Raw genomic sequence first — 12,377 nt, forward strand, 5'->3', positions numbered from 1 at the left:
GAAAAAAAGGAGAAAGAAAATAAAATTCAAGCAAACTACAACCAAAAGAGTGAAAATGCTATGTTGTGATCCACTTTCAGTTTCCACAATCTTCTCTCTGGGTCTAGATGGCTCTCATCATCACAAGGTCTTTGGAATTGACCTGTGTAATGCGCTGAGGTTTGAGTTGATGCACTGAAGTCCCAAGTATGTGAGTACAAATAGTAATTGGTCTATACTCTATTAATATACATGATTGGATAAAGAATGGTCCCTGCCCACTCTCTGTGCAAGTCCTGATGTGTTGTATAGGAAATGAAGATTTTGGGGGGTGGAGGCAGAGAGAGAGACAGGAAGAGAAGCTGGGAGAGATTGGCCTGGGTTCTATACTCCTAGCTGCTGGTTGTGTGGCTGCTGGTCTAGCTAGCTTCTTGACTCAGCTACACACATTGCTATCGCCAATTCCCTTCCACCTCTGATCTTTCTTCACTGAGAATAAAGACTGATGATTTTCCCCTAACCTGAATTCCTGACTCCGGCTGATTTTAAAATATGCCTTAATGTCTATGAATAGACATATTCTTCACAGACCTGAATAATCTCATTGTTGATAAGAGCCACATCCATCAGAATTGATCATTGTATAATCTTGTTGCTGCCATGTACAATGATCTCCTGGTTCATCTTGTTTCACTTAGTGTCCATTCATGTAAGTCTCTCCAGGCCTCTCTGAAATCATCCTGCTGATTGTTTCTTATAGAACAATAATATTCTCTAACATTCATATATCACAGCTTATTTAGCCATTCTCCAACTAATGGGCATCCACTTAGTTTCCAGTTCCTTGCTACTACAAAAAGGGCTTCCATAATACAGTCATTCTTAACCTGGGGTCCATGGAAAGATTTCATGTGGTCTGGTAAAATGAATAGGAAAAAATCATGCCTTTTTTTATTAAAGTTTTTAATTTACAAAACATATGCATGGATAATTTTTCAACATTGACCCTTGCAAAACCTTCTGTTCCAAATTTTCCTCTCCTTCCCCCCCTCTTCCTCTAGATGGCAGTTAGTTCAATACATTAAATATGTTAAAATATATGTTTAAATCCAATATATGTATAACATATTTATACAGTTATCTTGTTGCACAAGAAAAATCAGATCAAGAAGGAAGAAAAAACTGTGAAAGAAAACAAAATGCAAGCAAACAACAAGAGAGAATAAGAATGTTAAAAATCATGACTTTATTTTTATTAACCTCTAAATGTTTTGTAGTTGTATTTATATAGTTTCTTACTTTGCCTTGACAGGTAGACTCCCAAATATTTCATATGATCAACAGTTATTTTAAATGTAATTATCTTTGTATCTCTTGCTGCTAAACTTTTTTGGTAATATGTAAAAATGCTGATGATTTGTGTGGATTTATTTTGTTTCCTACAATTTTGCTAAAGTTGTGAATTGTTTCTAGTAGTTTTTAAATTGAGTCTCTCGGATTCTCTAAGTATACCTTCATATCGTGCAAAGAATGATAATTTGGTTTCCTCATTACTTACTCTAATTCTTTAATCTCTTTTTCTTCTCTTATTGCCAAAGCTAATGTTTCTAATACAATATGGAATAGTAATGGTGATAGTGGGCAATCTTGTTTCACCCCGATCTTATTGGCAGTGGTTGTAGTTTATCACCATTACATATGATGCTTGCTGATGGTTTTAAATAGATGTTACCGACTATTTTAAGAAAAAGTCCATTTATTCCTATATTCTTTAGTGTTTTTTTAATAGGAATGGATTTTATCAAATGCTTTTTCTGTATCTATTGAGATAATAATATGTTTTTTGTTAGTTTGGTAATTGATATAGTCAGTTATATTAATAGTTTTCCTAATATTCCTAATCAATATTGCTGATATAAATCCTACTTGGTCATGTTGTATTATCCTGGGGATGACTTTTTGTGATTTCTTTGCTAATATTTTATTTAAGATTTTTTCCATCAATATTCATCAGGGAAATTGGTTTATAATTTTCTTTCTCTGTTTTTACCCTACTTGGTTTAGGTATAGCACTATATCTGTGTCATAAAAGGAATTTGATAGGACTTTCTCTTTCCCTATTTTTTCAAATAGTTTGTATAGTATTGGAATTAATTGTTCTTTTGTTTGTTTGGTAGAATTCACATGTAAATCATACAGGTAAGTTTTAAGAATAATAGTTACCCCCAGCCCTTGAATGTCCTTTCTGTCTTTGGTGACCCTCCACATCTCTCATCCAGGGAAGCAAATTTTGAGGTCAATGCTTCTGCAAATACTGCAGCACCCACCTCTCCAACTCTACTGCTATTTGTTTTATGGCTGTAGTCTAAGTACCTTGGTGTCTTTTCATATGATTAGCTGTGGAACCCTCCTGTATGTGTTGTCTTCTCCATTAAAATCTGTGATACTAGAGAGCAGGGATTTTCTTCCTGTTCAACATGATCTCAAGATTCATACTTGAAGCCTTCAATTTCTTAGTGTATATTAAGAATGTTATACTAATGTTCAAATGACATTCTAATATTATTTCAGAAAGATTATGAAAAACAAAAGAGTTCTTTTATGTTTTTTACAGATATTATATATTTTGAGGTCAACTGTGTACATTAAGCAATTATTAAGATACTTCAGTTCAATTCTTCATTTAACTTGCAAGGCAGACTTTGTTCTATTTGGGGGAAATGATAATAGATTTAAGATTAGGCAGAATGGAAATGGACTCAAATTGCTCACCCTGAAAAATAACATTTTTATAAATTATTTTTAACAATCTGCTAACGTTTTAAAGAGTAAACAGTTCTCTGCGTGGACATCAAATACTGCAGCATTCTTATGAATGTATTTTATTCTTTTACAATTCATGAATAAGTCATGAGAGTCAAGGATCTTTAAGGGTCATTGTTCTGTAATTTTCTAGCAACAATGATAAGGTCCTAAATTTCCATCAATGAATCCCTGTTTCCACAAACAAATCTGTATGACTTAGCAGTTGGTCCAGTGCTTCTTTGAAGCATATTTGTGAATGAGATTATATGGATTTCATCTGTGCCTTTTAGTTCCATTTTTGGTTTTTAACTATTTCATAATTGAAAAAAAGTGTCCTGATATAATCTCGTCCCATATGGGCCCACTGAGATCATCGTCAGCAAAGTTCTTAGATCAGAGTGAAAAGAGGAATTAACACTTCCTATTACCACACAGTTTTGATCTTGTCAGCCAAGTCATTACAGTATACAGCTTCTTTCTTATCCATGGTTTAGCATTTATGAGTGTTTAGGATGATGATATCCACTAAAATCATTGTCCTAGATTTAAAAACAATCTATTATGGGGGGAGGAAAAAAAAGAGAAAAAAGAGGGAAAAGTCAGCAAAATTTAATCAATATAAAAATATCTGAAAATAATGCAATGTTCCATAGCCATGAATCTTGCTCCTTTGCAAAGGAATTGAGGAAAGTGTCTTTTAATATTTTTTCTTGGGTTTCCATTTCTTCTATTAAATTCTAAAACATTTATTTTCAATTGATTCCTGGTTGTTTTCATTTTCATTGTTCGGTACATTTTTTTTTTTAAAACCTCTGCTTATTTTCCTCTCCATCAGTTTATATGTCTTTATATGTTTCACTCTAGTTATAATCATTGCTTTTTTCAGAATGGTAATAATTCATTACATTCATATTTAGCCAGCTGATGAAAATTTACTTTATTTACAATTCTTTTCTACCACAAATAGTACTGGTATAAATATACTAGTGTCTACGGGACATTTTTCTCATTGATGAGACTTATATCTAGTAGTAGAACCTCTAAGTCAAAGCATATGAAAATTCTCTTCAGTTGCCTAATTATTTATTTTACATAATTCTGGCAGCTAAGTGATACAGTGAATAGAGTGCTGGGAATATTTATTATATTCCTGTCTCAAATATTTATTGTGTGACTTGAATAAGTCACTTAGTCTCTCTCAGGCTCAGTTTCCTCATCTATAAAATGGGGATAATGATAGCAATTTTTTCACAAGGTTTTTGTGAGATTCAAAAGAGACAACATACGCTTTGCAAACCTTAAAGCACCACATAAATAATTACTTTATTATTATCATTAGAATTCTAAGTTGCTTTACAAAATGGCCAAAATGATTCATACCTCTACTGATAATGATCTAATATACTTATCTTTCTCCAACATCTCCAAAATTAACTCTTTTGACAATTATTTCCTCTGTGCTGGCCAAAAATTCCATTTTCTATAATTTTCATTTCTTTCTTGAACCATTTGGGAAAATTCTGCCTTGTTTACTTTTTCTCTTGAAAATCTACTGGTTTCTCCTTTTTATCAGGTATTGGTTCAATGTCATTTGGAATCATATAGATATCTTGGTAGCTATCTTCCTTTTTTGATCTTAATATTCTCCTTTTTTATTTCCTTATGGCTAAGATTTTTAACTGAGTTCTCTTCCCTATGAGATCTTTGGTAATATTAATAAGTTTCCTGAAATTTTCTATTATTCCTTTTAGATTCTTCCTACTTTGTTGATAGGTCTCTTAAGGAATGTACCTCAAAGCTATGTCAGCCTCCTTTTGCATTGAGGAATTCATTTTTTGTTGGCCTTCTTTCCCTAAGTGACTTTTTAGGGAGAAAGCTTTAGCCCCAACTAGATTCTAATGTCTTCTCCTTCAGGCTTTGTACATCTTCACAGAGTTTTTGGTTTCACATTCCAGATCCCTCTGCTCATTATTTTTTTCTAGGTAAGCACTGCTGAAGCATAAAGAGCATCATTCCATTTTCTTATATCTTTTCTTCTGCAAGGGTCTATGTTTGCTGGTAGATTCAAGTAGCAGCAAGAAAATGGATGAGTAGATCTTGGAGCACAAGAATAAGGGTCGGGTTGTACAATCCTACCACAATATGGGGACTAGTCAAGAAAGAAGTGCTACATGAGTAGATCAAAAATTAAAAATTATGCTTCTCTATTGTTAATTTGTCGGGCTATTATCTTGTTCATCTTCCTGATGTCTTGGTCTGCAGACTAAGATACTACTTAAGAATGGTTATTTCACTACTTGAGGATAATTATTATTTAGTAGACTTCTGAGAGTTTGTGAGGACCAAAGAAAATATGTGTTCCACTTTATTGGTATTCATATGACCCTTGTAAATATTTTCATAATGTATTCAGTATTACCTCTTCCTTGATATTTATATGCTTAGTGTATTTTCCTAGAAGATAATAAAGAATTTGTAGGTATTATTTTCATCCATTGGTGCAAAATAATATTGAAATTCAAGCTTGAAGCTTTTAGTCTTTATTTTTCCTTTGTGTATATTAAGAATGTTCACTTATTGAGTCCAAATAACATTTTGATAGCATCAGAGAGAGATACTACATAATGCAGTTATTTAATTTGTTTTTTTAGTGGAATCATATTAACCTGATTTTCTCTATTCACGTGAAAAATGATTAATAAGATAATTTGCTTTTAATCCTTGTTTAACTCATGATCATATACATAGAATAATATGTAGATAAAATATATATAAAATAATATATAGAATATAGAAGAAACTAAAGCAAATAGAGGTTAAGTAGTTTGGTTGATGTCATACAGTGTCTGAGACTACATTTGATTTTAGTTCTTCCTAACTCTAGACCCAGAGCTAATCCATATTCTATTTATGAACTAGGTATTGCTTTTACTTTAATACTTCAATGGATTTTTGATCCCATTAATTTGTATATGCCCTTCCTTAGCGTGATTTAACCCCTTACCTTATTGCAACTCAATCATTTTACTTGACATGTGACCTTTGAGCAAACTACTTAGTTTCCTGGATCTCAGTTTCTACAAAATTCTATAAAATCAGGGTATTAGACTAAATGATCTGTAAAGTCCCTTCCAGCTCTAGCTCTATGATTTGATCTTTCCATAAATTCTCAATCAACAGTTTAACTACAACTCTGAAAAATCTTTGACTGTTTTTTCTTAAATATTTTCTGTTCCCATTCTAATCTATGCACAGCAATCACTGATAGTATGCCATAGCCTTCTTGTCTAACTATGGATATTTCCAATGCCATTTGGATTGCCTGCAAATTTTACTCTGCCAAGTTTGTATTGGTAAATAATTTAGAGTAAATCACTGGGAGAATGTTGGACTTGAATATGGAGTTTTATGGCAATTTGTGAACATTTCATGAGCATTTTTCCAAAAGCAGTCAAACTTACTCTCCTCTGATTCTTGTTTCATTCTCCATTTGCAGTGCCATACATACATCTGTGAATGAAGACTTACAGATATAGTATAGATGTGGTGTGTGTGTGTGTGTGTGTGTGTGTGTGTGATATGTAGATATAGACAAACTGACAATGGACTACTACCTACCCAATTAAATGTCATAGTTTGGGAAATATTTATCCTTCATCCCCCTTAATTTTTTCTTCGTTATATTGCTAGCATGATTTCCTTTGAATCAAGACCATTTATTTCACTGAATAAATCCTATAGATTTCTGGCATTTTCTGTAATAATCATAATGTTATCCAGAAACTGATATGGCTAGAGAAATTCCTTATCAATATAGTTCTTTTCTATTTTTTGATCACTCATAGGATACCTGAATGGCAAGACTTTCTGTTGAACATATATCTCACTATTGCAGATTGTTCTTTTTTCTTTTTTTTTTTTAATCAAAGCTTTTTATTTACAAAGCATAAGAATGGGTAATTTTTCCAACAATGACCTTTGCATAACCTTTTGTTCCAAATTTTCCCTTCCTTCCCCCTCATCTCCTCCCTTAGCTGGCAGATAGTCCAATACATGTTAAATATGTTGAAATACATGTTAGATCCAATATATGTATACACCCTTATGCAGTTATCTTGTTGCAGATCAAGTAGGAAGAAAAAGAAAAACTGAGAAAGAAAACAAAATGCAAGTAAATAACAGAGAGAGTGAGAATGCTATGTTGTGTTCCACACTCTGTTTGCATGGTTCTCTCTCTGGGTGTAGATGGCTCTCTTCATCACTATACAAAAGGAACTGGTTTGGATCATCTCAATGTTGAAGAAAGCCACATCAGAATTGATAGTCATATAGTCTTGTTGTGGCCATGTATAATGAATGATCTCTTGGTTCTGTTCATTTCACTTAGCATCAGTTCATGTAGGTCTCTCCAAGCCTCTCTGTATTCACCAGCTGGTTATTTCTTACAGTACAATAATATTCTATAGCATTCATATACAATAACTTATTCAGCCATTCTACAATTGATGGGCATTCATTCGGTTTCCAATTTCTTGCCACTACAAAGAGAGCTACCACAAACATTTTTATACATGTGGGTCCCTTGCCCTCCTTTAGGATCTCTTTGGGATATAATCACAGTAGAAACATTGCTAGGTCAGAGAGTATGTACAGTTTGATAACCTTTTGAGCATAGTTCCAAATTGTTCTCCGGAGTGGTTGGATCTGTTCACAGTTCCACCAAGAATGTATCAGTGTTCTGGTTTTCTCACATCTCCGCCAACATTTGTCATTATCTTTCCCTGTTATCTTAGCCAGTCTGACAGATGTGTAGTGGTATATCAGAGTTCTCTTAATTTGCATTTCTCTGGTCAATAGTAATTTGGAGCATCTTTTCATGTGGCTACAAATAGTTTCAATTTCTTCATCTGAAAATTGTCTGTTGTCCATTTATCAATTGGAGAATGGCTTGAACTAGTATAAATTTGAGTCAGTTCTCTATAAATTTTAGAAATGAGGCCTTTATCAGATTGTTTGGATGTAAAAATGTTTTCCCAGTTTATTGCTAAAATTCTAATCTTGTTTGCATTAGGTTTGTTTGTACGAAAACCTTTTATTTTCATATAATCAAAATTATTTATTTTATGATCAATAATGATGTCTAGTTCTTCTTTGGTCACAAATTCCTTCCTTCTCCACAAATCTGAGAAGTAAATTATCCTATGTTCTTCTAGTTTGTTTACAGTATAATTCTTTATGTCTAGATCATGAACCCATTCCAACCTTATCTTGGTATATGGTGTTAGGTGTGGGTCTATACCTACTTTCCGCCATAGTAATTTCCAATTTTCCCAGCAGCTTTTGTCAAATAATGAATTATTATCCCAAAAGGTGGGGCCTTTGGGTTTGCCAACTACAAGATTGTTATAGTCATTGGCTATTTTGTTCTTTGAACCTAACTTATTCCATTAATCAACTTCTCTATTTTTTAGCCAGTACCAAATGGTTTTGATGACCACTGCTTTATAATATAATTTTAGATCTGGTACAGCTAGGCCACCTTCATTTGCTTTTCTCTTTGTTAATTCCTTTGAAATTCTTGGCTTTTGTTCTTCCAGGTGAATTTTGTTGTTATTTTTTCTAGTTCAGTAAAATAGTTTCTTGGGAGTTTGATTGGTATAGCACTAAATAAATAGATTAGTTTAGGGAGTATTGTCATCTTTATTATATTCACTTGACCTATCCACAAGTACTTGATATTTTTCCAATTGTTTCAATCTGACTTTATTTGTGTGGAAAGTGTTTTGCAGTTTTGCTCATATAGTTCCTGACTTTCCCTTGGCAGAAAAATTCCCAAATATTTTATATTATCAACAGTTATTTTAAATGGAATTTCTCTTTGTATCTCTTGCTGTTGGATTTTGTTAGTGATGTATAAGAATGCTGATGATTTATGTGGATTTATTTTGTATCCTGCAACTTTGCTAAAGTTGTGGATTATTTCTAAAAGCTTTTTAATCGATTTTCTAGGGTTCTCTAAGTATACCATTATATCATCTGCAAAGAGTGATAATTTGGTTTCTTCATTACCTACTCTAATTCCTTTAATCTCTTTTTCTTCTCTTATTGCCAAAGCTAGCATTTCTAATACAATATTGAATAGCAATGGTAATAGTGGACAACCTTGTTGCAACCCTGAGCTTATTGGCAATGGTTCTAGTTTATCACCATTACATATGATGCTTGCTGATGGTTTTAAATAGATGCTACTGACTATTTTAAGAAAAAGTCCATTTATTCTTATACTCTCTACTGTTTTTTAATAGGAATCGGTGTTGAATTTTATCAAATACTTTTTCTGCATCTATTGAAATAATCATATGGTTTTTGTTAATTTGGCTAATTGATATAGTCAATTATGCTAATAGTTTTCCTAATATTGAACCAGCCCTGCATTCTTGGTATAAATCCCACTTGGTCATGATGTATTATCCTAGGGATTATTATCTGTAATCTCTTTGCTAATATTTTATTTAAGATTTTTGCATCAATATTCATTAGGGAGAATGGTCTATAATTTTCTTTCTCTGTTTTCATCCTACCCGATTTAACTATCAGTACTAATGTCTGTGTCATAAAAGGAATTGGTGGGAGTCCTTCCCTATTTTTTCAAATAGTTTATATTGTATTGGAGTTAAATTATTTTTTAAATATTTGGTAGAATTCACATGTAAATCTCGTCCTGGGGATTTTATCTTAGGGAGTTGATTATTAGCCTGTTCTATTTCCTTTCCTAAAATGGGACTATTTAAGTAATTTATTTCCTCTTTTGTTAATCTGGGCAATCTATATTTTTGTACATATTCTCCATTTCACTTAGATTATTAAATTTATTGGCATAAAGTAGGGCAAAGTAATTCCTGATAATTGTTTTAGTTTCCTCTTCATTTCCTTTTCATTTTTGAGACTAACAATTTGATTTTCCTCTTTCCTTTTTTTAAAATCAAATTAATTAAAGGTTTATCTATTTTGTTGGGTTTTTCATAAAACCAACTCTTAGTTTTATTTATTAATTCAATAACTTTTTTAGTTTCAATTTTATTGATCTCTCCTTTTATTTTTAGAAGTTCAAGTTTGGTATTTGATTGGGGGTTTTTAATTTGTTCTTTTTCTAGCTTTTTTAGTTGCAAGCCCAATTTATTGATTTTCTCTTTTTCAAGTATGCATCTATTTTTTTTGCCATTAAGCATCTAGAGATATAAAATTTCCCCTTATTATCTCTTTGGCTGCATCCTACAAATTTTGGTATGTTGTCTCATTATTGTCTTTCTCTTAGATGAAATTATGATAAATGAAATTATGTCTATGAGTTCCTGTTTCACCCATTCATTCTTTAGGATGAGATTATTTAATTTCTAATTTCTTTTAAATTCTATTTTCACCTGGCCCTTTACTGAATGTAATTTTTATTGCATTGTGATCAGAAAAAAAATGTATTTAGTGTTTCTGCCTTTCTGCATTTGATTTTGAGGTCTTTATGTCCTAATAAATGGTCAGTTTTTGTATAGGTTCCATGAACTGCCAAGAAGAAAGTGTACTCCTTTCTGTCTCCATTCAATTTTCTCCAAACATCTATGATATCTAGTTTTTTTGTTTTTTTTTTTTAGTTTCTATTTATCTCTTTAACTTATTTTTTTATTTATTTATTTTTGGTTTTCATTTATCTAGTTCTAGAGTATAAGGTTGAGATATCCCACTATTATATTTTGCTGTCTATTTCTTCTTACAATTCGTAATTTCTCCTTTAGTAATTTAGATGCTACACCACTTGGTGCATACATATTTAATGTTGATATTGCTTCATTATCTCTGGTACCCTTTAGTAAGATATAGTTTCCTTCCTTATCTCTTCTAATTAGATCATTTTTTTTTTTTGCTTGATCTGAGATCAGGATGGCTACCCCTGCTTTTTTACTTCACCTGAAGCATAACAGATTCTGCTCCAGCTTTTTACCTTTACTCTGTATGTATCACTGTTCTTTAAATGTGTTTCTTGTAAACAACATATTGTACGATTTTGGCTTTTAATCCAGTCTGCTATCTGCTTACATTTTATGGGAGAGCTCACCCCATTCACATTCACAGTTAAAATTACTAATTCTGTATTTCCTGCCATCTTATTATCCCCAAATTATACTTTTCTCTTTCCTTTTCCCCTTTCCCTCCTCCCCAGTATTTTCCTTATGACCACTACTTGCCTCAAGCAGTCCTCCACCTTTAGAGAGTTTCCCCCTTCCTTATTTGTTTCCCCTACTATTTCTCTTTTCCCTTCTATTTAGCTTACCCCTTCCCTTTTCCCCTTTCCCCTCCCACTTTTCTATAAGATGTGAGATGTTACTCGGTAAAACCAAATATATCTAATATTCTTTCTTTGGGCCAAATCTTATGAGAGTAAGATTCACACAATATTCATCACCCTCCCTTCTTTCCCTCAGTTATAATATGTTTTCTTTGCCTCTTCCTGAGATGTAATTTCCTTCATTTTATCTCCACTCCCCCCCTCTTTTTTTCCTGTTACAATCTCCTTTCCATCTCTAGTTTCTTTTTTTATATTATAACAGTAAAATCAGATTATATGTGTACTCTCAATATATACCCCTACCATAAGAGAAATACAGTTCTCAAGAGTTTTTTTTTTTCTTTTTACCTTTTTTATGCTTCTCTTGAGTTCTATATTTGGAGGTCAAATTTTTGTTTAGTTCTGGTCTTTTCACCAAAAATAAATGGAATTCACCTGTTTCGTTGAATGTCCATCTTCTTCCCTGAAAGAAAATGCTCAGTTTAACAGGGTAATTTATTCTTGGTTGCATTCCAAATTCCTTTGCCTTTCAGAATATCAGATTCCAGGCCCTTTGATCCTTTAACGTGGAAACTACTAGGTCCTGAGTAATCCTTATTGTGGTTCCTTGGTATTTGAATTGTTTCTTTCTGTCTGCTTGTAATATTTTTCTCTTGGTCTGATAGTTTTCAAATTTAGCCACAATATTTCTTGGGATTTTAATTTTGGAGTCTCTTTCAGGAGGCATCCAGTGAATTCTTTCAATGGTCATTTTACCTTCTGTTTCTATGACATCCAGGCAGTTTTCTTTGATGTTTTCCTGAAAAATAGTGTCTAGACTCTTTTTTTAATCATGTATTTCAGGGAGTCCAATAATCCTTAGATTGTCTCTCCTAGATCTATTTTCCAGGTCAGTTGTTTTTCCAGTTAGATATTTTACATTTTTTCCTTATTTTTTCATTTTTTGGTTTTACTTGAATGATTCTTGTTGTCTCATTGACTCATTCATTTCCATTTGTTCAAATTCCGAATTATAGTGAATTATTTTTTTCATTTACTGTTTTTTTTTTAACTTCTTTTTGTATTTGTCCAATTGAATTTTTAAATGAGTTGTTTTGTTCTATGGAATTCTGTTTTTTAAGGAGTAATTTTCTTTTTCTGTTTTACAAATTCTGTTTTTTTGGGAGTTGCTTCTTTTTTCCATTTTATCAAATCTATCTTTTAATGATTTATATGATTTTTCCATTTCACTAAGTCTATTTTGTATTAAATTTTC

Source organism: Sarcophilus harrisii, chromosome 4 (genome assembly GCF_902635505.1).
Source record: "Sarcophilus harrisii chromosome 4, mSarHar1.11, whole genome shotgun sequence".
Classification (NCBI taxonomy): Eukaryota; Metazoa; Chordata; class Mammalia; order Dasyuromorphia; family Dasyuridae; genus Sarcophilus; species Sarcophilus harrisii.